This window comes from Hyaena hyaena, unplaced genomic scaffold, assembly GCF_003009895.1.
Source record: "Hyaena hyaena isolate Hyena2069 unplaced genomic scaffold, ASM300989v1 scaffold_311, whole genome shotgun sequence".
NCBI lineage: Eukaryota > Metazoa > Chordata > Mammalia > Carnivora > Hyaenidae > Hyaena > Hyaena hyaena.
Genome location: NW_024080944.1, coordinates 1,357,100 through 1,364,518, shown reverse-complemented (window position 1 = coordinate 1,364,518; position 7,419 = coordinate 1,357,100). Strand labels below are relative to the sequence as shown.

The following is a 7,419-nucleotide window of genomic DNA, read 5'->3' as shown; positions in this document are numbered from 1 at the left end:
TTCTCATCTCAGGTGACAGCCCACCTGGGCACCCTTTGTCCTCTGGAACGTCTAGTTCTGGCTCCCACCTAATGAAACATGGAGTGTTATGCACTTGCTCATGTTTCTATCCTTCCCTATTTGCTCCCTGAGTGCAGGGTTAATCTAACTCATCTTTGTTCTCGCGACACCTGTAGGGTACAGTACACTGTCGATGATGTTGACGGTGAGCGAGAGGAACTGGCTCTTCAGACCCTGAGCGGCAAACAGCTTAAATTAACACACCACATTTAGAAGAGCTCCTGACTTAAAGCTTTAAAAATTAGAACCAGATGAACCCAAATTCTACTCTGCAGAGAGCAAAAGTAACTAGGAAAATAAAAACTAATTCCTGTCCGTTTTTTTCCCTAGTTTCCTTCTAATGTGGCAGTTCTCCAAGTGTTTCATGGACCTGGAGTCTCTGAGACCCTGTCGGCAGGTTCATGAGGTCAGAACTATTTTCATAATAACACAAAGATGTCATTTGCTTTTCCCCCCACCGACCATGCTGATATGTGCGTTGATAATACAAAAGCAATGATGGGTAAAAGAGCCGATACTGTAACAAGCATCAAGCCAGTAACACTCAGATAAGAAAGTAAAAATTAATTTTATTAAATCCTGACTAGTGAATATACATCTGTTTACTATTTTGTGTGATAAAATGGGAGGTACATAAAACACTTGTAGTGCACTGAAAAAGCAATGTCTACCTTGAGGAAAAGCACTGGGTGGTTCTTAGAGTTGTGAGCTCAACTAGTCAACTTTTCTTTCATGGAACACCATTTTTACGTTAAAAAATGACTGACAAACTATGGTTATTCAGATGTGGATATCTGGGCAAACATTTTCTTTAAAATGAACTAAGGGAACCTGTCATTTCAAGGAAGTAGCCATTTTGTTCCTAGTAATAAAATTTGATTTTCAGAAGAAAATCAGAATTCTGGAAAACTTGGTATTTAACATAAACTTTGGTATTCACAGCCATGAGCTTTACATTTCTCAATACATAATGATTTTTCTAATGAGGTTGGTGGTGCTGTAAATGAATGTGACTTTTGGATTGATGTTAATGAATGTAACTTTTGGATATTGTGCAATGAGTTTGGAAGATAGGCATAGCTGAGTGAACTAAAAATTTCCAAATATTGTAATAAAAAACCACACATACAAAGGCAAAATGGTGTAAGAGAGATCAGTTGATTTAAATGTGACAATGTATGGAAAGTTCATTGCTTTGGTTCAAATTCCATGTCGAAACTAACCTTTAAAAAACCATCTACCTGTCAAGTTTTGGTGTATTATCAAAGAATATCCAAAATTAAATGAAAAAGCTATTAGAAAACATCTCCCCCTTCCAACTACCTATTTGTATGAGGCTAGATTTTCTTTACATACTCCAACCACAAAAACATACTCATCAGTGATTTCAGAATCAGATGTGAAAATCCAACTGCTTTTCTATCAAGCTAAACATTATATATTTGCAAAAACCTAAGATAATGCCACTCTCCTCATTATATTTTGTGTCTTAGAAAGCAGTTATTTTTTAAAATAAAATGTTATTAAAATAAATAAAATGTTATTTAATCATGACTTTATAACAGTCATTTTTCATGAATTATGATTATTATTTTTTAAATGTTTATTTTAAGAGAGAGAGAGAGAGAGACAGCACAAGCAGGGGAGGGGCAGAAAGAACTGAGCTCTGACGCTGGACTCAGTCCCATGACTATGAGATGACATCCTGAACTGAAATCAAGAGTTGGATGCTTAACTGACTGAGCCACCCAGGTGCCCAGAGTTGTTTTTCTAAATCCTCTTTTAAATTTTGAATATGGAAAATATTGATAGATATTTAACTCAGATAAACAAAAGGTCTTTGGGTCTTCAATGATTTCTTACAGTGTAAGGCGGTCCTGGGACCAAAACATTTGAGAAATGCTACTCTAACCTATAAGACAATGTTCAAAATGATTGTTAGGTTCTTTAACAATTATTTTACTCAATAAGAGAAATCAGATACAGGCTTGAAAGAACGAGAGACAAAGTGAATGAGAATGTGGTAAAATATAAGCAGCAATCCCCAGGAGAAGGAGACTAAGGGATAGAGAAACACAGGCCAACATACCCAGTCATACAGACACACATTCTATAGCTGTCGTGAATTTCCCAAGCTTGAAGTCATTACTAACAACCTCTGGAGTCTGAGCATGGCTGAAAAACCAGGGGGACAAACAGGCCTTCCACACAATACATGCTCAGGTAAAAACTGTTCCTTGATCTGCAGGACTGTGGCCTGTCTTACATTTGCACTATCTAGCACTGCTTGCATTCTTGCCTTCCAAATCTCAAAGGTCAGCTTGCTCACAGAATTTTGTGTGTCCATAACGATTCTAGCCATTCATCTATGGAATCAGCCCCCATCCCACTGGATCCTGGAGACTGCTTTTAGGCACTGGTTCACTCGTTCTACAACTGAACTTTAAAAAAAAGGGAGGGGTAAATGGGTGGCTCAGTGGGTTGAGAGTCTGACTTCGGCTCAGGTTATGCCCCATGTTGGGCACTGTTGTCGGCACAGAGCCCGCTTCGGATCCTCTGTCCCTTCTCTCTCTGCCTCTCCCTTGCTGACATTCTTTCTCTCAAAAATAAATATACGTTAAACAATTTTTTTAAAGGGAAGTAATCCTTAGCAATAATCTGACCAACTAATACTACTCTGTATTTACAGCTTGTATTTTTAAATGTCTATTTATTTTGAGAGAGAGCGCATGCACACAAGGAAGCACAAAGTGGGGTGGGAGGGCAGAGAGAGAGAGAGAGGGAGACACAGAGTCTGAAGCAGGCTCCAGGTTCTGAGCTAGCTGTCAGCACAGAGCCTGATGCAGGGCTCAAACCCACAGACCATGAGATCATAATCTGAGCTAAAATCAGATGTTTAACCGACTGAGCCACTCAGGTGCCCCTCCAGCTTAATTAAATTCTTCCCTCCCCAATTAGTCAAGGCAATTTACTGAAATACACGGAAGTCAAAAAACTTAAAATGAGAGTTTCCAAATAATTTTTAACTCTCATGGCACAAAAATAATCTTATAAAACCTCTTCATTAATCAATAACATGTCTATTATTAGAACTTTATAGGGCTTGTTAATAAAATTTGGTGTACTTTTATTAGTAAGACACGACAAAGAGTGAAGTAACTCAACCTCACGTACGGCTAATCTCCAGGACCAGACTGAGGCCTATTTTTTGAAATCTCCTGATCAGAGGAGAAGGCCTAGGGCCCTCCTGCAGCACGCTGGCCACCACCCAACTCCTAATGTAGAGAACAACAAAACTGAACCAACAGAGCAACTTTCGCTTCTCTCTACTGCACGGCTCCTTCTATAAAAAGAAACTTAGAAATAAAACCCAACTAAAAAAAGCACACACTGGATTAGGATACTGACCTGGAATCCTGCAGAAGTCAAATGCCCAGTCCATTTTGGAGCAGTGCGGGGCCCATATCAAAGTGGAAACTACTGCACGGGTCTGCTGGACCCCGCAGAGAGGGTTCCGACAAAGGACACGGCTTCAGCGACTGCGCTCCACCACCCCACACACATCTCTGCAATACGTTTTCTCACAGTCCTGCTGGGGGACTACGTCATACCCTCACATGACAAGGTGTTAGAAACACACGCATCGGATCTCAAAAACAGATTACAAAACAGAAGCCCTTTATAGAGTTCGGCTGTGTCTAGGAAAAAGGAAAATCCTCTTGATTTCTCTTCTAAATGCAGTCCAAGGAGGTAGAGAAGAGGTGCATTTATCAGACTTTAATGCACTTAAACTATCGAATTCAAGAAAGCCTAGTGAGGCGTGGAACGTTTGCTTTTTCAACTGAAACTCAGGCCGTTCGAAAGGCTAATGTCAGGAAGCTGCTAGGGTGTATTCAATAGAGAAAGGCTGGCTTGAACAACTTTACCTGAATATATTCTTTTGAAAAGGTAAACATTTGGTCTCTAGACTTGTAGTTGCGTGCATATGGACTGTAAGAACGAGCATTATCAGATTCATGGATGATGCAATGTGCTAAGTTAAATATTTCAGGTTGCTTGTTTGGAAAGATGAAAGGGGGGAAAGGTCCTTGGCTTCTTTTTTCCTTTTTGAAACACCACAGCATTTCAGGGTAGCCCATGTACCCTGGGTTCATCTCAGGATCATGCATGCCCAGATACCTGCTTGCTTAAGAAACCTGGCAAACAGGCTTAGAGAGCATACCTCTAAGCCCTCTGGTGCTGTGTTCGTTCCTCATCTCTACCAAATTCCACTGACACTCCTGTCTTATGCAGGAGGCATTTTTAATATGAATGCTGTGGGAACCGAGTTACCAAAATGACCAGACAAGGCTTCCTATCCTCTGGAACTTCTCATTTCCAGGTGACCTTATCATCAAGAGTTGGTTTCAAAAAAACAAATACCAATTTTTTATGAGCCTAAAGGGCCAACTGATTTAATGGACCTGTTCCTCTCAGGTGACTGCTTCCTCTTGGGAAGGGCAGAAGGAAGAGCTATCAGACATATGTGGCTATCGAACAACAATCACCCTCCAGCTGGCCGTAAGGACTACAATGGACTAAATGCCAACTGCTGCTTTGGTGTTAAACCATCTAAACCCACCTCTCCTGGCACCCTCCCTCTCTACCCCCTGCTCCCTCTGTCCCCCAGCTTTCTCAGGACGACTGCGCGGCAAGGAATCCCAGTTTACACTGGTTCTTTCTGGAGGAGCCAGAAACTGTGCAGGAAGGAGCGAGCACACGACACGCACGCACAGCATGAAGCACAGCGCTTGGCACACGGTGGGGTTGGTTCAGCAAGTGTGGGCTGGACTCAGCTGGAGCACTGAGCATGTCCTGCTCAGTGGTGGTTCGGAGAGGACTGCTTATGCAGTCCGTGCTTCACACAGTCCACAGGATGGTCTTTTATAAACACAGAGAGATCGAGTCAAGCCTGCTGAAAACCTTTCAACGGCATTCTCCTGATGTCAGCACAAAATCCAGATACTTCACTGTGGCCTGAGAGGCCTGGTGTCATCCACGGCTCCCGCCTGCTCTCTCCAGATCTGCCTGCTCCCCTCCACCCCACTCTGTGCTCACCACATACGCCTCCCTCTGCTTACTTCACCTGCTAGGTCTCTTCCAGCCCCGGGGCCTTTAACACACTGATCCCAGAACTGGCCATGGCTGGCTCACTCTCATGCTTCAGGTCCACCTCAAATGTCATCCTGAAGGGACCATCCCATCTCTGTTTGATCCTGCTTTCACGTGCCCTCATAATGCCTGGTTTCCCTTCCTACCACCCACCTCACCCTGCAATTGCCACATGCGTCTGCCGGCTTGTTCACTGTCCGCTCTGCCCACCAGAAGGTAAGCTCCAGGACAGAAAGGACCTCGTCTGCCCTGTTCATGACTATGTCTCCAGGATGCAGCACACGGCAAGCACTCAGGAAATGTTTGCTGAATGACTACATGAAGTGGCTGTGCATAAAAAACACGATGAGGCTCCCCTTGATTGAAAGAGCAACCTGCCCCTTTCCCCTGCATTTGCGATGCCCTGAATCCTGCTCTGCTTTTTTCTTTTCCACAATACCCATGGCACTCTAACACACTACACAATTTACCCCTTTATTACTACCTGTCCATCTGCCTGCTAGAATTGAAGTGCCACAGGGCAAGTCTTTCATATTCTACACTGATGTATCTTAAGCACCTAGAAAAGTACCTGACACATAGTAGGCCCTCAAAAAATATTCATTTACTGAATAAACAATCCATGCTGTAAATAGATACCTGTTTCTAAATCAGCATTAGATATGGGTAGGCACCATAAACACTGCCAAATACAATGCACATTCGTTTGAATTTGCCTAATCAATTTAGAATAAAATTGCTTTTATCTGATATATTTCAGGTTGCGAAACACTTCACATATTAATTCTTTTAATCCTCTTCATCATCCTGGGCAGTGGGAAAGTAAATTATTATTACATACTCACAGGGTCAAGTGGATTAACAAACAGAGTTTGTGCTGAGTATATGGAAGCTGATTATTATGGTGCCACAGTATCGAGTGGAAAGGTAGTACCTTGCTTGCAGAGAGCTGTCATTTCTGATGGCAGCACAGTGCTCAGTCCCCCACACTCTACTGCCGCCTCACATGCATGTGCACACACAGCAGGAGTGAAGACAGAGTAGGTGACTTGTTCCATCTGGCACAAAACTGCCCTGCACCAAGTCCAAACAGCAGGCTTACTGTGGATCACCACTGTGGAAGCCCAAAGCAGGAACAGACCCAGGCTGAGATTAAGAGCTAGAGCCACCGGGGGCAGCCAGCCTGAATCACACACCAAGAAGTAAGAGGGGCACCTAGGTGGCTCAGCTGGTTAAGCGTTTGACTCTTGGTTTCAGCTCAGGTCTTGATCTCACATTTTGTGAGTCTGATCCCCACATCAGACTCTGTATGGACAGTACTGGGCCTACTTGAGATTCTCTCTCTCCTTCTCTCTCTGCCCCTCCTGTGCATTCTTTCTCTCTCTTAAAATAAATGAAGTTTAAAAAAAAAGAACAAAGAAATGCTGCATGTCATGAAGCAGAATGTGCCAAGAGTGGTCCTGAAGAAGGGCAGCTGAGGATCGGACTTAAGGCAAGCAGACCCCCGCCATGGGCAGCAGTCCCCAGGGCAATCTGACCATTGCTACACAGTGGGCCCTGGGCCTGGGACTCTGCATGCCGGCCGGGCAAACAGTGGTGGTGCAGTAGGTATTCTCTAGGTGCCACCTGAGCACGTAACACAGTCAGGCTATCTGCCCTGCAGCCCAGAATTTGCTAAACACCCAACACCAAGGCCTTTACACCCACATGTTGCCAACTTAAAATTTTAGTATTAAAAGAAGTTTTTTTTTTTAAATGTTTATTTATTTTTGAGAGCTAGAACATGAGCAGGAAAGGGCCAGAGAAAGAGAGAGACACAGAAGCTGAAGCAGGATCCAGGCTCTGGGCTGTCAGCACAGAGCCCGATGTGGGGCTCAAACCCATGAACTGTGAGATCATGACCTGAGCTGAAGTTAGATGTTCAACTGACTGAGCCACCCAGGTGCCCCCAAGAAGCTGATTTTTTAAAGTCTATTCAGTTCAGTTCAGTTCAATCTAAGGACTCAGAAGACAAAGACCAAGGATTTGCACAGCCAGGATCTGTTAATCTGAAAATGTATCAGGAAAATGAATTTTAATTTGGCTTTCCTTCCCCACAAGTATTTAGATTTACCTGCTCCTTATAGGACTGGGCATGATGCAGTCTCTGGGCTCATGAAACTCCTGCTAGAGAACTGTCAGTCAGGGTATGGCATGAGCGCAATGGGT

General features: G+C 43.4%; 1 protein-coding gene across 8 annotated transcripts in view; it reads right to left on the bottom strand.

Annotated features, from left to right (window-relative positions):
- ZBTB38 (zinc finger and BTB domain containing 38) overlaps positions 1-7,419 on the bottom strand; it is a 158,288-nt gene that overhangs the window by 44,061 nt on the left and 106,808 nt on the right. The window contains exon 1 of one of the 8 annotated variants that reach the window (XM_039248543.1): positions 3,469-3,610. The exons of the other annotated variants lie outside the window; for them this stretch is intronic. The gene's annotated coding sequence lies outside the window, so the exon portion shown is untranslated. Of the gene's footprint in view, positions 1-3,468; positions 3,611-7,419 lie in introns of those variants that run through there. 8 annotated transcript variants of the gene reach the window in all.